This window comes from Manis javanica, chromosome 3 (assembly GCF_040802235.1).
Source record: "Manis javanica isolate MJ-LG chromosome 3, MJ_LKY, whole genome shotgun sequence".
NCBI lineage: Eukaryota > Metazoa > Chordata > Mammalia > Pholidota > Manidae > Manis > Manis javanica.
Window position 1 is genome coordinate 21,554,769 of NC_133158.1, and position 19,296 is coordinate 21,574,064.

At 38.1% G+C, this 19,296-nt stretch overlaps 1 protein-coding gene across 3 annotated transcripts in view; it reads left to right on the forward strand.

Annotated features, from left to right (window-relative positions):
• The window catches only part of CHL1 (cell adhesion molecule L1 like), a 309,930-nt gene that overhangs the window by 14,660 nt on the left and 275,974 nt on the right, over nucleotides 1-19,296 (forward strand). For 2 of the 3 annotated variants that reach the window (XM_073230928.1, XM_073230927.1), the window contains exons 2-3: nucleotides 11,747-11,987; nucleotides 14,351-14,469. The gene's annotated coding sequence lies outside the window, so the exon portion shown is untranslated. The remainder of the gene's footprint in view (nucleotides 1-11,746; nucleotides 11,988-14,350; nucleotides 14,470-19,296) is intronic. The other variant, XM_073230929.1, reaches the window with a different exon arrangement.

A 19,296-nucleotide genomic window follows, 5' to 3' on the forward strand; every position in this document is an offset into this window, starting at 1 on the left:
TTCTGATCTCCTATGGACCTTATTTCCCATTGATCTTTTTATTATATATATAATTCTTAGATTATAGGTGGGCAAATATACCATGTTATTTTTTTAATCCCATTAAGTCATAATCGTATCAAGTATTTACTCAGCAGATATAAACTGAGTGTGTGCTATGTACAAAACAGTACACTGGGAATGTGGACATAGCAATAAAATAAGCAGCTACCCTCCCTGCTCTCATAGACCTTAAATGTAATAAAAAGAGGCAATAGAAATGAGATGTAACTAAATTAGATTATTTTGAACCATGATTAATCCCCAAGAAAATTAGCCAGGTGATGTGCTTTCAAAGGCTTGTGAGGATGAAGAAGGGCACATTAGGAGGAGGATTCAGAAAAATCTTCTTTGTTGAGATTATGCTTGGAATGAGACCTGAGTTATGAAGAGTAGACTATCCTGTAGTGATCCAGGAGCAGATGATTTTGGGCAGGGAGAACAAGTGCAAAGGTCCTGAGGCAAGGCAAGTTTACCTGTTTGAGGAGCAGAAAGAATGTCCATATGGCTAAAGCCCAGCAAGCAAGCAGGCAGTAATGCGGAGGCAGAAGGGAGTCAGACCATGTATGCCCACATGTTGCAGAGAGAGTCTGGATTTTATTTTAAGTGAAATGGAAGGCAGGGGAGGCTTTTCAGCAGAAGATACACATAATCAGCCTTGAATAAAAAAGATCCCATTAGCTATTAGATGACTAATGGTTTGGAGCAAGGGCAAAAAAAGAAATGTGTGAAGATGACATTGCTGAAATACAGCTGAGAAATGACGGCTTGCATAGGATCACAGCAGGGGAGGGAGAAGGAAGTGCGTGGATTAGGGACATGTGTGTAAGCAAGAAAGATGGGCATGACAGGACTCGCTGATGAAGCAAATGTTGAGAGTAAGAAGAGACAAATTAAGGATTAATCCTCATTTTCTTTGTCAGAAGCATCTGAGTGGATGGTGGTGCCATTGCTAAAAAGTCAAAGATTTCAATATATTGATTAGTTATCATTTTTTAAAATATTATTTCTCAGTGAAACTAATAATAGTTCTGTTGAAAGGGTATACAACTTTTACAGACTATGTTGATGGCTATAAAATAGCTCCCCAACTTACTTTTTTCTTTTATTTTTTTTTTACAATTCTTATCACGTATATCAGGTATTGGCAAACTTTTTCTGTGAAGGACAAGATAGTAAATATTTCAAACCTTGCAGGCCATGTGATCTTCAGCCATAGCCAATTCATAAGTGAATGAGTATGGTTGTGGTTCCAATAAAGTTTTATTTACAAAAAACAAGCATAGGCTGTAATTTGCCTATTCTTGATATATATATGGTCCTAAAATAAATTCCTGAACTTCTCAAAGAAGCTCCTAATTCATACAACTCTTCAAAATCATATTCAACTTAGAAATGGAGGCTTCACAGAGAACACAAAATCAGACTTGTGGTCTTCTTTATTTTGGAGAGCCCTTTTATTTTCCTCATTAAGAATTCCAGTAAGCATCTGCCTGTGTTCAAATACTCATTCCCAAATGTGCAAAGCATAGAATCTGTAAATCTGCTATGAGCTCTTTGATTAAAAGATTTCTCTGTTTTCAAACATCAATAGAAAATGGAGGTGAAAAGGCCTTTTAAAATTGAGTGACAGAGGTGGAATAGTTATTGTTGTTTTTTATTCAGTTCAGTTATTCCAAGTGGCATTTCATTTATCTAATTTCTTTTTTAAATTATCAGTCCTTGGAAGATGTCATCTGAATCTGACAATTACTTCCCCTTTGCAGGGGTCAGAGCTACTTACTGTCTATACCTCACAGAAAAAATATAGCCCCTATGTTCTAAAGGTTATTAATATTTACTCCAAATTGTGATGCATTGAAGTCAAAGCTTTTATCTCGCTTTTGACGTCCTGATAACAAAAGGACAGGAAGATCAATAACCACATGATGGGTAACTAATTGCTTTTGCTTCAACCTGCAACCTTCCATCCCTCTCAGAGCTCATTCCAAAGTCCATTTGACAATCTTGGATATTGTTTTCAACCTTGGCTCTCAATGGTCTGGATTCCAAATTGAGTAGGAAAAATATATGAAAACCTTTTCTACTGACAATGCTTTACAGATGTATACTCTTTAATACCTCCATATAGGAAATTTATTAGCAGTAATTACTAAGGTGACTATCAAGAAATGGAACTTTTCCTTACTAAGACTACTAAATTGTATTTAATTCCTTTTTGTTATTTTTATAATGATTTCATTCACTATTGCAAAGCCAATAGTTCTTATTCAAAAAGCATTAATTAAGTACTTACTGAATGCCACTACATTTAGCTGACATGTTTTCATCAATGATAGTGGCCACATTCTGTTCCCAAGGCTTCACAAAATTAACTCACTGAATTTTTACACATCTATTTTGTAAATGTGTTTATGGCTTCAGGGCAAAGCAGTCTGTATTTCCTACTTGCCAACTTTGTGACCTCAGGCATCAATCTCTTTGTGCCTTAATTTTCCCATCTATAGCTTGGGAACAATAGTAATGCCTACCTTGTTGGATTATTAAAAAAATTAAGATAATATTTTAAAGTACTTAGAAGTGTACCTGAAATATGTTAAGGATTTTTAATAAATAAGATAAAGCTAACTTGTCATGAAGCTAGTAATGGCAGGACCCTTATGTATAAAATGCTATGAAGAAGGCATAGATGAATCAACTGATTGAAAGACCTGGCATACGTATATCCTAATTGACAAGAATACCTTCATGGCACTCAGTCTGGTTTTTCCTTTTAGTCCCATAATTTTAATTTTACTGAATGGGAAATACATTTCCATGAATGCAAAGTGAGAGAGAAAGTATGCCTTTGCTCATCATTTATCTCCTCTGGAGGGCAACAGCTCATCTTTGAGCTAAGAGGCAGAGAATTAAACTGAATAGGGGAGGCCCCCCTTATCCTGGGTTTCACTTACCTGTGGTCAGCCCAGTGCAGAAGCAGAGATGATCCATCCTCTTTCTGATGAATCGTCAGGTCAATAGTAACCTAGCACCAAGTCCCAGTGCCTACGTCATTTGCCTCACTACATCCCATCACATAAGGGTCTTGTAAACTTGCATCATCACAAGAAGAATGGTGGTGAATATAATGAAGGTATTTTGAGAGAGAAAAAAAAGAGAGCATATTGATGTAACTTTTATTACAGTATATTTTTATAATTGTTTGACTTTAATATTAGTTTTTGTTAATCTCTTATCAATCCTAATTTATAACTTACACTTTATTTGAGGTATCTGTGTAGAGGAAAAAACATAGTATATATAAGGTTCAGTACTATCCATAGTTTCAGATATCCACTGGGATTCTGGGAACATGACCTCCATGAATAAGGGAAAACTGTTCTATGAGTTCATTCTTGTTGATGTTTTTTTCAATGTTTGCATTGAATTACAACTGTATCCACACCTTCCTGTTGAGGATTTGCTGGATGGAAGCAATTGTGTGGAGTATTTTTTACAGTAAATGAAATATTTATAATATTTTTCCTATTAAAGTAATTATTATGTTTTCTAATATTAACTTTTTAAATAGTAATAATTTCTTACCAAACACTGAGCATGGCCAGAATAGCTATTCATAACTAGGAGGTTTTGAAGGTCATTTATATTCCAGTGGTTGTAGGTATATCTCTTCATGACCCACATCATCAAACATGGTATTTTTGCATTTTGATGAGTGATTAAGTTTAAGGATGACTGAGATAATTTTTGCATGACCAGCCACCCATTCTTTTCCACTCATCTTGCCCAATGGCTGCCCTCAATCTCAATCAAAGATAGCCTTTTTGCTTTCTCTTCTTAACTAGCCATGCTTTAATACTCCATTTTCTTAATTTAAATCCTTGATTCATTCACTTCCAAAGGAAATCCCAAAGTTATTTCTTAGCTAGCTGAAAAACTGAAAAATAAAATAAAATATTGCAAAAGATTCAGATCTCTTTCTTTCCTCCTCTTGTTACGTTACTTGTATTGGATGATAATATTCCTACGACAGAATCCAGACCAACAGAGGATAGAGCAGGAAGTGTGAAGTGGCATCTGTGGTGGGTATAAGTCTTTTTGCTTGGTCAGCCTTCTATGCCTTGGCTGCAGTGGTAGGCCACTTGAGGATGGTTTTTTGCTAAAACACTAATACAGAAAATCAGCCATAAGCCTCTTAAAGATTTCGCTCTTATATCCCTAAAATCCCATCCTCAAGTGTGGACAAACTAATGGGGGTGGATATGGGAGTAGGGCCTAATAGATTCAGTAAAGTCAGGAGATCCTCTCTACCTAAAATGAAATGGTCCTGTATATTGAGAACTGAGTATTTGATACAGTTGTTTCCTTAGCATCATTTCCTTGGTGTTGCAAGTCCTTTAAAAGCTTTCACAAATAAAGCCTATTTGCTTTCTTGGAGTCTTGTACTTTTAATGGGCTTCATGCTGTTACAAATACTCAGACAGGACTTCCCTTTCAATTCTCCGAGACATTAGATTGAGACAATTAAATTCCCTTTTGTGAGTTTTTTGGAAGTAATCTTAGACTGAGGCAGTGGGGAGATATTTGCAATAGATCAGTAAGTCTGTAAGTGTGGTCTCCTAACCAGAGGCATTAGCATCACCCACTAAGTGTTAGAAATACAAATTTTGTAGCCTGACCCCAGCCCTACTGAATGTGAAATGCATGGGGGTGGGTGGAGCCCAGCAATTTGATGCACCCAGGTCACTGAGAGACACTTAACAATGAAATGCATGTCCTTTTATGAAGTCTGTGAAAATGCCATTATCTCTGATTCTGATCTTTCACTCTTCAGCAGGTTTCTGGGTGAACAATTATTTCAATAAGTACTAATCTCTCCAAGCCAGTCATCCTCTCAGCATAAACCCTCGCTGGCACTGTCACACTGCTTTCTGATGTGATGTGGTCACTGCCTGTACACCTGCAAAAGTATATTGTAACAGTGATTGTCTCTCTCCTTTCCATCAAAACATAGCTCCTTTTTTACATCTTACAACATTCAGAAAGACTCTCAAAGCTTCATTCTTTCTTTTGTGTTGTTGTAAGTGCTGTTTCTCCCATTATGTTGAGAGTTCTCTGAATTGGTTACTGTCTTCAGTCAAAAACCTTAGATCACTCTCATGTGTTGAAGTCAAGTGGGCTTTATTTTGTTCCCATCCCTGCTCTGTAGGGCAAGTGCATTAATCTGAGCTTCCGTTTTATTATCTTTAAGATGGGGGTGATAATTTTTGTCATTAAGCACTTGCATAATGCTTATTATATGCCAGAAATCAGTTTTGAGCTCTTTACATGAACAAATCAACTTAATTCTCACCACTGCATCATTTTTATCCCCATTTTGCAGATGAAGAAAGTGAGGCAGAGAAAAGATAGGTCACCCAAGGTCAGAGGTAGTATGTGATGAAGCTAAGGGCTCAGGAAGTCTAGAGCCCAGTATCAGGCACTAAACTCTTTGTCAGTTATTTTGTAATCTGATGCTGTAGGGTTGTTTTGCATATCAGATGAGATAATGCAATGTACTCAGCGGAGGGCCCGACATGGACACCTTTGATATATAGCAAAGCTATTTTCAACTACTTCAAGAATCATATGGTCCTATGGAAGGAGAGAAAAATGGGAACAAATCAAATCAATAAAATGTTATGGGTGTATATTAGTTTCCCATGGCAACTGTAACAAATTACCACATACATATGTGGCTTAAAACAACACAGAGTTATTATCTTGCCATTCTGGAAGTCAGAAGTCTCAAATAGGTCTCAGTTGGTTAAATTCAAAGTCTTAACAGGGTTTCACTTCTGGAATCTCTAGGGGAAAATCTGTTTCCCTGCCTTTTCCACTTTCCAGATGCTGCCTGCATTCCTTGTGTTTTGACTCCTTGTCATCTTCAAAGCCAGTAGTGCCATCACTTCAACCTCTGCTTCCAGCCGCTGTCACACCTTCTCTAACTCCGACATGCCTGTCTCCCTCTTCCATTTTTAAGGACTCTTATGATTAGATAACCCAGGATAACTTCGGCATCCAGGATTTGTGACTTAATCACATCTGCAAAGACCCATTTGTGATAAACGACAACATCCGCACAGGTCCCGGGGATTAGAATGTGAACAACTTCGAGGGGACTTCTATTCTGCCTACAAAATGAGTTTTCTAGAAATATAAAATTATACAAATTAAAACTATAGAGTTTTATAGAACTATGGTCACACATACACACACATACACAAAGTTACAAAAGACAGGTTGTGGAAAGTCAGGAAACCCTTTTGAAGAAGTAATGCTTGAACATAACGTTGCATTATGAATAGTTTTTCAATAGTCAAGCAAGGAGAGAGGAAAGGCATTTCCCAAATCCCCCAATCCTGAGATAGTCATGGCATAGTTAGGGTGTAGGTAGAATTCTAATGACTGGATGATTGCTTTCTGGGGGGTGTGCCATTGAAGCCAAAAGAGTAAGAAGTCAGATAATTGATAACATTGAATGATAAGCTAAAGCATTTGGATTTTATTGGCTGATGGTGAGTTTTCTGTGGGACCCAATAGTGTACACACAGTAAGTAAATACTCAATAATGCCATAGATTCACAAACCACTCAGTTGAATAAATACAGAGGTTATTACAAAGTTTGGTCAGGAAAAAATAAATGTACTGATATCTCCTTCTGTGTTCTCAAAGTAATATCTGACTCGAGCATTTCATTGATCTTCCTTGAAATACGCTGAGAACTGGAAACGCATTATTTGCCCATGAGCTGCCTTGGCAGCCTTAGTCACTTAGTCTGGTTAAGAAACCACTTTATTCTAAAGGAGCTCTTTCTCCCTCAGGCCAAAATGGGCTGCTTGTTGGTGGAACACAATAGTCTGTTTGGAAACAACACAATTGATGGCACATTAATGTGCCAACTCAGGGAAATTCCACCCTACACCTTTCACATTCACAGAATAATGTAAATCACCCTTGAATCCTGAGATAGGGCTCTGTGTGGTTGAGACAAGTATGCTCACCAACACGGTGGGGTGTATTCTCAGGGCTCACTGCATATTAAAATCATATTCTTTCACCTGTCTGTGCTGACGGGTTTGTCTTAGTGCAAGCTGTACCCTATAGCCACCGAAGTAATAAGCAAAATCATCAATTTTATAGCTTCTTTCTACAAGAGCCTGTAAGTTCTACAGCTGTCTCATCATTGCAGCTTGAAGCCCTGGGAGAAAGATGGACAGGCACTATTCATCATGCCCCAGAGAAAGGGCATATGAAACAGAGCTGTGACTTCTCCAAGAATTCCCTCCTGTCTTCCAGTTCATCACATTTGCTTGCAGACTTACTCGTCTCATGAATGTCTAATCATATCGGCATTGTTATGTTTTGTCTCTTTTCTATAATTATATTCTTCTCTTTGGTAGAATCAAGGGGAATACTGCAATTTCTAGAGGTGAACCATCCTAGTATCAGTTTTCTGCTGTTTATATAAATAAAGCAGACAAAGGGACTCCTTTTTTCAAAGTAGCCATTCTCTATCCATTTGCTTATTCACTGACAAAATATTAGCTGAGTCCCTACTATGTACTTGCATAATAAGTGTAAGTGCTAAGTCTTAGTTACCATGAATATTGCATATGGAAAACATAGACATTGGCAAAATAAATAAGTGAATACAATAGTGACTGTTCATTGAATGCCCACTCAGAATGCTTTATTCTCCAGAGATCACCACATCTCTGTGAAGCATAGATGATACTGTCCTATTCAAGTACATTGCCAAAAGGCATAGAGTTGCAAAATGCTGCAGCCTGGACTCTGCTTCCAGTTTCACCCTCTTAAGATTGGTGCTCAGAAGAGAAGTGCAGTTTGCCTGGGAGCCTGCCATCAATTAAGATTGAACAGTCCCCCAAACAACCAGAAACCCACAGGCCAAAAATAGTAGCAACTGGTTCCATAGCCAGGCTGCATGTTGCACCTCATCACCATGGTAATGAGATGCATTCTTCACTAACCTCTCCCTAGACCTCCCCAGATCTCCAATCCTCAGGGGATCTCCTTGAAGATCATTTATGAAAATCAGCAGTAAGCACCAGTGGCCTTTCGAAACCTCTCAGAGAGTGGTTAACGCAGTAATCGTTTACTCCGATTTGTAATGAGGGAGACTAACATGGAGATGTTAGTGACTGATTAATTTTCCTGAATGTATTCCAAAGCAGGAGGCACCTTGAAGAGCAAGACTCATTTTCTCCCCTTGCGGATTGCCCAGTCTTGATTCATGCAGCCGTACGACCCCACTGGCACACCTCAGAGTACAGATTGCCTTAGATTTGCATAGCATGAAATTGCTGAGCTAAATCCATTGTCACTTTCTCACCTCCAAACTGGTGAAAATGTTGCCATGGAACCACCATAATAAAGAAGGTCTGTGGGTTCCTAGTTCATTCAGAGGATCTATAGTGTTATTTCTCCTCTTTACAACAGACACACAGAAAACAGCTAGTGTTTACAGAGCTCAGAGTGGCCATTTTGTAATAACTAATGAGGAAAATAGATACTGACCAGATATAACAGGCCACAGAATAAATAAGAAAATGACGCTTTCATGAAATAAGATAAGTGTGTGTTTAGGTAAAATGGAATTTCCCAGATGTGTGTATGTGTCTTCCTACTTGGAAAAGGCTTGTTTACACCAGTTGGGCTTTTGTTACAGGGCAGCATGTGTGTTGCTGGGGAGCTGAGGCCTTGTAAATTGGCCCTTACCAGCTGCTTTGTCTTGTCTTCTAAATTGCTTGAAAACCTATTAAGATATATGACCCACATAAAAGTAGAATCAGAGGGTTTCTGTATCATGGTCCCTGGGGATCGGATTTTACTTTATAGCCCATTAATGCAGAGGGGATTTCATCAGTCAGCTTACCCTTCTCTCACCCCCAAGGGTTATACAAATCCCAAAGATTAGCCTCTCTAGGATGTAAGCGAAAATGTGAATACCCAGACAGCTGTTTGACAGACAGATATGCAGGTATTTAAGAGACGGAGGAAGCATAGGTCATGGGGCAGAGAGAGAGCTTGTGGAGAGGGTTGGGTGGCAAGACAAGGCCCCAAACTATTAGACAATCAGACTCATAATTAGAAAGGTATGGACAGTTCTTTGTTGTCAATGTTCTAACAAGGTGGCTGGTCCTTTGCTTTCCTTACAATGAAGGAAGGTGGTCCCAGCTTCCCTAGGGCAGCCTACCCAAGCCATCTACATTTCCAATCCTGGTTTCTGCCACCAGGATCATGCTGCTGTCAGAGCATCGTCCCCAGGTTTACATGTTGTGTGTCCAGAGTGAACCACGATGCTGTCATGCTTACATGATGAAAGGAAGCCGGGTCCTGCTATGTCTACTCAGGCAGGAGGAAGGAGAGGTTTGAACTATGAGCTGGTGTATTTAACTAACTGGGCCCAACAGCACAGGCTGCTGGCCTGATGGCTGGATTAGACCCACAAACATGTTTTGTTTGGTTTGCACTGTATTTTAAAACTATTTAATTGCCAGTGTATGTGAAATAGGAGATTCCACCAAAAATAACTGGTTTTCTAAGTGATCGTGATAGTACTAGTCTTCACTATTCCCTGTGACTAGCCACCCTCCTGCTTCATTCTTTTATGTTACCCCATCTTTTGTTCTAGCCCCAGTGAACATTTCCGTTTGTTACGCTGGACTGTGTCAGCTGCATCCCTCCGGCTTTTCCTCAGTGACTATGTCTGAGAGTTGGCGTTGGGTCCCTCAATCCTCTCTTTCACTCTGCTTGTTGGCCTCCCTTAATCACCCCCTCTCAATCCCCAAACCTCCCTGTGCCTCAGTGTCTCAATTTCTTCTGTACTCCTTGTCTCACTTCCTTTCCCAAGGACACCAAGGGGGTTTAATAGCAAGGGTTTGTAAGATGCTCTGAGCTCTTAGAGACAGATGTACCTATTCAGGCCAAAGATGTTGCATGATTACTGTTTGTACAGGTAGTTTTGATCTTGCTTCTGAGAGCTGGTCTGGGGCTTCTTCCTGCTTCAGCTGTATTGTACGCTATGAAATCAGAGGGACACAAAACACAGGCCCTCCCTCCACCCCTTTATTCCCTATCCTGCAAGATTGGCAGCCCAGTCTCAGCAGCCTCGCATTTATTAGTCGTGAGATGATTGCTCTCCGTCTATCTGTGACTGACTTTTGCTGAAAGAGAGTGGCTTCCTGCCAAAATGAGATGCATGCCTAATGAACTTGAATGCTCAGAAGCCTGGGTCTCACAGAATCCCTTGATGTTAGCCTGCAGCCACTGGGAAAAATGGAGAAGATTCCAGAAGGTTAATAATGATTGAGTCACTTTCTTGAATTTAGCTGTCCATGCATATAACTCCACTCACAGGATTTTTAATTTTAATTTTATTTTCTAAAAACCATGCGCTAGGAATTGAGATGAGTGTTGCCACTCTCAACTCTTCTAGCAGAATTACAGTTTTAGGTTTTTTTTTTTCTTGAAGAAAAGATAAGTGCAAGTGTGTATGGAAATGTGGCAGGTGTTGGGGAGAGTGTTATATTCACTTATAATCTTGAAGCTATTCTTTGGTAAGGAGGGAAATGACGCTATTTGAGTTTCCAGTCTGGGGCAAATGTTCGTTCAGATTCCACAGTTGTGTCTGTATTGAAGTAGAAAATTAGAAAAACTTGGAGAAATAAGGAGTGCATCGATTTCTGAGCTCACCTTGACTTCTCAATCCCATAGAAGATTAGAGGGTAGGAATAGAACAAGTCCTAAAGATTGAGTGATTTCAGGCCGTGTAATACCATGTTACTGGCTTTGTGGAAACACAACTGATGGTTTGCAAAATAACAGCGGCTGCTGAATGCAAGGCTCTGAAAGATGACAGATCACAGCCTGTCCAGTTGTGACCCTGAAAGGACAAAGCCAGAGCAGCCCCCTGCCCCGTTGTTAACTCTTTGATTTACATGCGGGAGGCTGCGGCTCATCTCGTTGGCAATAAAATCGTGATAATGTGGTCCCTGACCTCGTCGACACACCCAGTAAGTAAGCCCTTTTTCCCCAGTGCATTAGCCACACACCAGGAGGAAAATTAGTGCACTGTGGCAGGGATTTACCAAATGTGTTCCCCAGGGAGTGGAAAGAGTTAATGCAATTTTCCAACCTGCCTGATTTACTCCAAGAGGGTATTATATCCTCTGAGAGAATCATAGTCAGTGTGCGCTTATAGAGAAAAAGTGGGGGGAAGAAATTAGGGAGAATTGGTAAATGACACACTCCTTTTCAAGTATCACATTGCAATACATTTACATATAACTGTTTTTTTAGCCTACAAGTGCTTTGACATTTTGACAGTCTTCCAAAATAGATTCATTTTTTTCCCCTTTCTATTTGCAACTGCTTGTGGAGTAAGAACCAGCAAACTCTGGTTTTATTCTTAGCTAGGCTGCTCCCTTTCTGTCCCTGAGCCTTTTCAAATGTTAACTAAATAGTTTGAATGAGATGATATCTAAGGGTCATTATGCTTTCTGATTTAGTGGTTTAAATGTTTGCAAATATCAATGCTTAGAGCACCTCTTTATCACAACATTTTTTAAATGCATGTAGCATCTTTTCTCCTCATTACTCAGGACACTATCTAAAATGAATGTATGTATTCCTCCCTAATAGAATACTTAAGAACAAACGAAGCTGGTGGGGCTGCCAGGTCACTTTTACCAGCAGCAAGCACAGCACAGCATAATTGCCACCATCTTTAACTGCAGCTTCATTTGCACCATGAGAAAGCCTTGAAAACTATAGACTTGGCCATCCATGACCTTCAAACTCTTTTCACCTCCTACCCTGCTATGATTTGTGACCCCAGTGCCTGTAAGAAAGCTTTGGAACTTAAATACATCCAGGCAGACAGGTAAGATCCATAAAGGGTGGCTATAATCGCAGTACACAAAGCTGTCTCTCAGAAACAGAAAATTCCACCAGCATTTCCAGTTTCGTGAGTGAGATCAGCTTTAGCAAAGGACAGAAAAAAAGAAGAAAGTGATTCATGTTGTCCTTCAAAAAAATTAGTAATACTTTCTGAGAATTTTGTTCTGAGTCCAAAATATAATCTAGTTTCCTATAGTTGTTCCTTTAATTGTACTTTACTGTGATAGTCACAAGCCACATAAGGACATTTAAATTTAAATGAATTATATGTATATACAATTTAAAACTAAGGTTTTAAGTCACACTAGGCACATTTCAAGTGGTCAGTAGCCACATGCAGCTGTTGGCTCCCATATTGGACAGAAATACAACATTCCCATCATCACAGAAAATTCTAATGGAGAGCTTTGGAAGGAAGTGGATGAATGCTTAAGCCTTCAGGAGCTATTTGTTTTTGTGTTTCACATTCAATCATTCATTCAAAATATATTTATTTAAAGGCATGTGCTAGAAGCTGAAAAAGCCATCCAGCTACTGAATGTTTATTGTAGACTAGGCATTGTGCAAAGTGCTTTCAATACATTATCTGAATTTATGTCTTTGAAATAGGTACATTGTATCTATTTCACAGAAGAGGAAAAATTCAGAAAAATAAAAAAGGCCCAGGAACACACAGTTGGTCAGCACAGAGAGGAGATGCCTAAACAGACTCTCAGATTCTAAAAATAGTGTTATACTGGGGTAAAAATGGCTTCTGGGATATTTTCCTATTAAAAAAGATTAAATTTCTGGGCTAAATTATCATCATCAACAACATTTGTAAGATGTGACTGAGATTTTGTTTTTATAATTTTGTAAAGGATTCTCTTTTATAATAAGAATGTTGTTATACAGGATTTTAATGAATGATCACTTCCAAGCCAAGTTAAGATACAGAGCTAGAGGAAGGAGAAAAAACAAAGAAAACAAAAGAAAGAAAATGAAATAAAAGGCAACGTATATAAATAACTCAATGTTTGTTTGTAATCACTTTCTAAAGCTGCTATAGACTTCAGTTTATTCCCCTGAGCAGCCAGCATCCTTCCAGGCCTTCCAGGTAGAAATAAGTGGTAGGTACTTAATATGCAGTGTGCTTCTACCCTCTGAAGCTGAGAAGCAAAGGATTGCACTTCAGACTTTATACATTTTATCCCTTGGCAACCCACTGTAGTGATATTGCAAACATTGAGACTGTTAGATTAATGGAAGTAAATATTGTAAAAACTGTGAAAGATGCTGCAAAACACTCACTTGCTCATGCAGGAATAATTTATCCAACACCCACTGTGTGCTAGGCACTGTGCTATAGACAAGCTCTGAAAAAAAGAGGTCATTAATATACAACCCCTTCACTTGAGGAGCTCACAGTTAAGTATCAGACATGAACTGTTACACCAGTAACGATAAAATAATCAGTAGTATTAGTAAATGTTTAACCAGCTCTTTACGACAAATAGCCCTAATTTGTATCATCTGCAATTGCCATGGTGTATATAAACACTCCTACTGTGACCAACACGTGCTGTCACTGAATGTGGAGCTGGGAAGAGACAGGTTATTGTAAGCAACATGAGTCAGCTCCAGCATATCATATATGGCATTATACAATGTTGGTATATTCGTTATATGTATCTCATAGGATAGATCATGTCATAATAGATATATGCACACATGAAAATATATGTATATAATATATATATATAAAGTTAATGTGATGTAATTTAAAATCATATAAGATAATACCATGTTAAAATGATATTTAAAACCTATTAGTTAAAATACTTTAGGTTTTAGGATACACCAATATGATATTAAATTTCAGCTTACCTACTTGTTGTCTGTGTGATTTTAGTGAATTACTTGAACCTCCCTTAAGCCTCTGCTTTCATTTCTATTTAAAGGGTGAAATGGTAATACTTATTGCTTAGGGATGTTGCTTATGTTTCTATAAGCAGAGAAATCCATAGTTTAGTCCCTGATTCATTGTCCCTCCTCAGTAAATATGTACTCATGCATGAGGGAGTGAATGATGATTATCGATATCACTGTATAGGAAGTGAATGGCCCTAAGTATCTAGGGAAAGGAAAATTTAAGTCTGTTGTAAATCAGCCAAGGTGTCACAATTAAAGGAAATGTTTGCAATGGGCTTTGAAGGCTGAGTAGGATCTTGCCAGGCACATAAAGAAAAGCAGCTCATCCCGGACACATGCAGCAGCAGAGGCAGTCCTATTTGTAATGGTGGTGGCGGGAGGGGGTGTATTTCAGAGAGATATTGTGCTTTGCGCTGATATGCCTCCTACTTTCAGCCCTAACTAGGAGTTGCCACACATCTGCTCTGCTGTTACTCCAGGAAGGCCACCCTCCCTACCACCCACTGAGCAACTCAGGATGACAGCCACACCTCACCAGTCCTCCCAAGATGTCTGTGAGTACTTTTATGAAGGCATTTCTTTACCATTAGGATCGTTTACTGAAGCCCCAGGCACTGGCAAAGGAAATGTGTTAATGCTGGGGCCTGGTCTCTCTTGTATTTTAGAGAAATGCCATTTTAGCTGCAGAAATGCTGAATGCCTGCCAGTGAAACATAATTTCTTGAAGTGCCACATATTAAAGGACATCGTATTTCATCTCTTCACGCCTGCAGTTTATCCAAACAAAGGAAATGGGTTGTTACCAAGGAAAGCATAACTCAAAATTCCAATTATGACTGTTAAACCACATGTGAAATTACTTTTAATAATTAAAAATGGCTCTTGCCACTCTGCAATCCTAGCTCAATATTACATGTGGTGCCATTTTAAAGAAAGCTAATAATCTCCAGGAAATCCTGATGACCTTAATTGTCTTCACATCCACCCTTCAATGACCTTTATCGCTTAGATCTTTAAAATCTAGAATAAATGATACTAATATATCTGATGTGCATTTATTTTATGCATTCATGTTTCCATGATACTTTTTCTCTGAGGAAGTGCACATGTTTTGTAGAGAATTCTTATTATGTCTGTTCCTTAAATTCAAATTTTAAATCGGAGAGAGGAAAGTTTCAATAAGGAAATTGTCATTTGGGGAAGGAGATAAAAGCACCAAGGTAAAGAAACCAAAAAGGAATGGAAATATAGAAAGTCAGTAATTATAAATACTGCTGGAAGAATCCATGTATGGCATCCATCTATAAAAAGGTAAGGGAGCAGCAGCAAATGCTATTTCCACAAACAACAAAGTAATGTAAATATTGCATCTTGTATCATAACTCCTCTTACAAAAGATTCTAAGATTCTAAGATAACCTGTAGGTAGCATCGAGGCCAGAACACCTCTTGGCTCTTTACTGTAGGAGTCAGTTTTTATATCTGCATCTCATATCTGGGAATATTATTATTAGAGTCAAATCCATAACTAGCTCCCTAGAGACCACACAGTGTAGGCATCACAAATTTCATTGTTTCTCATACTTTGAGTAATTGGTATCACTTTCATATCATTGTGGTTTACATTTCTGCCACTTTGCACAGTAACACTCCGTTCTTCTTTGCAAAAGCTGCTGTATTCTTAAATGCATTCATTTAATCATTCATTCATTCATTTATTCATTCAACAAACATTTCCTGAGCATATATTATATGTTGGGCTATATTTGTGTTTTGTTTTAAGCTGCTAAGTTTGAGTCACTTGCTGTGCAGCTAATACATCCATACTGTGCTAACTGCTCGGCCTTGTTCTTAAGAGACTTTCACACAGTAGGCAGTCAACATTTGTTGAATATATTAATGGAAGGGTGGATAAATAAAACTCCTTTATTTCATTTGACCACATTTACAACTAAGACTATAGTTTCACTGAAAGATTAAAAATGTAACCACTTATAAAAAAGTTTATTTTAAAAAAGATGTCTATGATAAAATCAATAGCACATACTTGAATACTCAGTTCGGCCTATGCCTGCTTTTCTAGTTAACTCCCAGGTTTCTCTGTCTTAGCAAAGTGAATGAGCAGGAAGGCCTTTGTCTCATTCTTTCTTTACTTAAAAGTCTTTAACTTCTATTTCTCCAGCCTTTGTCATGATAACAGTGTACTTTTTGTTACTCTTTCAAAGCCTACCATTTTGGTTAAGAAGGAAAAAGATTTAAATCAAATTGTGGTTCATTTGTGTACTCTCCACAGACATATATAACTGACAACTGAATGCATCAGTTGCTTTAAATAGCCCGACTATAGTCATTCATAACAAAAACAAAGGGACTGACTGATGAACAATTCTCTGAAGTGGAGTGGAGGAAGGTTGGAATATTTTAGGTTTAGAATTCAAAATTCCCCAGAAATGCCTGAAACTTATTTGTGTTGCAGGTTCTGATTCAGATTTTATAGCAGAGGGTAACATTTTTTGGTCCAACTGGATGAATATGACCTCTTTTCAATGTGCTCTAATCTGTAAACATCATGGTTAACATTTCAAGCAATTGCTTCTGTCTCTACCAAGGGGTTTATTTTTATTAGCAATGATGAGTAGCCTGCATTTTATCTGTATGAATTTCATGAAAGGCAAAGACAGAAAAAACCTTGTTTGAAATCCATTTCATGTTGGAAGAATTTACTTCCACAGTGGGTTTTTAGCTGAAGATTTTAAATGGAGAGACACTTCGGAAAGTTAAGTTATTTTGTTTTAATGTTATTTTATACTCATGATTTTCATTTTTGTTCAGCTAAAATAGGGTATCATTCAGATCGGCACCATTGGGATATCTTGCAGTGTTAAATTTTCTGAGCAGGAAATGTTTAAGCCTCAGTAGTTTTTGACCATGAATTCACATTTCAAAAGAAAATAGATTCAGGGTTAGGAAAACAGCAGGTGCAAAGGGAGTTATAACTATCTCTTTTTGCTATTGGGAAGAAAAATAAAATTGGCAGCGATAGACTTGTTCATCTTCTGCACTTCTGTGCTTAATGATAATTATATGACCAAGCAATACACATCAGCAATGGCATTAGGGTTATCAAATTGTATAACATTATTGACACTATCCTACAAATAAAAAGCAGAGCTGGAAAAAGAGGTATTAGAGTTATTTATCATTGATGAGATGTAGCAATGTGAGATTAGCATTTTGCAATGCACAGTGATAGTAAATTATAATCTAGCACAGGGTTCCTCAGCAGCAGCACTGTTGGCCTGGACAATTCTTTGTTGTGGGGACCTGTCCTGTGCAATGTAGGGTATATGTGTAGCTATAACCCTGGTCCCTCCCCTTGAGATGCCAGTAGCATCACCCCAGTCCTGACAATCAAAAATGTCTCCAGACCTTGCCTGAAGTCCTGGGAGGGTACAAAATAACCCCCATACTCCCACTGAAAACCACTGCTCCCAGAGTACCATATAAGTACAAACATAAGACACAGAAGCATAAGACCTACACCAATTCTACCAGAGAAATCCCCACAAAAGGGCAACCAGCAGCTTGACCAGATAGAAGCAAATGCTCACACAGCTGGAAGGGCTTCGAATGATATGTAAACCATTTTTATTTATTGAATAGGACTGCTAGACTCTCAACGGGGTGTAGATTTGCACATCTCTTTTCTTATATATAGTTACATAGCTGGTTTGGGTTAGCAGATCTGAAACTTGATGTTTCCCTACTGGCATGCTGTTCTTCCTATCTGAAGCTAGCTCAAACTCTATATAGCTTGCTTTTAATCTTAATTTTCTAGAAAACGAGCTCAGTTTGTGTTGGCTTAGTCCATGGGAACGTGCAGTGGTGCTGTCAAGAAAACACCACTCCCACCTTGAGTAATTGTCTCCCCCTTCACAGGAGTGACTGGGAAATCTCGATGTTGGGTTTTGTGTTTTCTGTGTTACATGACTCCTGTAACTATGCTAATGATATGAGTTTAAAGACCACAAAACTTGGAAGTGCAGTAAGTTCAATATAAATATTCAGAATCGTGTCTTACTGCCTGGGTTTGAATTTTGGCTCAGTCACTTACTGTCTGTGTGAACTTGGACCAATGAGTTGACTTCACTAAGCATGAGTTTTCACATTTGGAGAGGTGGTGAAGAGAAAATCCAAACCTAACACCTAAGGTTGGCATGAAAGTGGAATGGGATGAGACATATAAGTAACGGAGCATGATTTCTAATATTTAGAAAACACTGGCTAAATAGAAGTGCTGTTAGTATTGCTGTCATTATAAGTAATAGTATTGTTATTCAATGAAGTGATTTATAAATAAATTAAATGTGTGGGGAGAGATGTAGAGGCTATTTGTAAAACACAGAAAAGAGGTTGAAAGTTAAAAGTTTTAACTTAATTAGTAGGGAGAGCTCTCAAACCTGCAAGGATTTAAAAACAAAAACATGTGGAAATGTCTAAGAAATCCTATCCTGGGAAAATGGTCTTACGATACAAGACATCTTCAGAGTGCTTACAGTTTAAAATAGATGTAATTACAGAAGATAGTTTTAATTTGATGCTGAAATAAGACAAACACCTAAGTCTTTATGTATGAATGTGAAAATACATGGTTTTGTATGTTCTTACTTTACTTAATTTTTTAAATGACTCTTGGATGCCAGGCATTCACCTCTCTGTGGTTCACAGTCTTCACCAAGTTGACTTGGTAATGGACTCAAATATAATGCAAATTGCATGGTATCTTTGCCTTCACCAGTTCAATAATCGGGGGACTCTGAACTATTAATAAAATATAATAAAGGATTCCAACATGAATTGTAGTTATAAAAAAGATGAAAAAATATTGCAGCATCTCTGTGGATGCTTTGAAGTGAAAATAAGTAAGCGGTAGGTGGGGGAGAAGCATAAGAGCAACTACAGTATAGAGACTTCAGAATAATTTCAGAAGCTTCCTGTTACATCAGATCATTTTTGTTAATTAAAAAAGACAATATTGTCAATTTCATTCAGTCTGCTGGCCCTGTACTTGTGGGGATGTCTAGGCACACAATTTGATTGCCTTACCAATTAGGCCTTATTGGGATCCATCCGAGAGTTCTTGGCTTTTGTTTTTGTGCAAAAGATAGACCCAGTGTTTTCAGTCTGGTACCTCAGCAGGTCTTAAGGATTCCTTGACACTCTATTATAAGCAGTTAAAATACTGCACTGCACTTATGTGTGCAACAAAGAGCAATACATTTTTTAATATTATTTTTAATTTAAAAAAAGAAAAAATTTATACTCCTCATGGTATTGGAATGACCAACAATTGAAATCCTGCTGTTCACCAAGCAAAGTGCC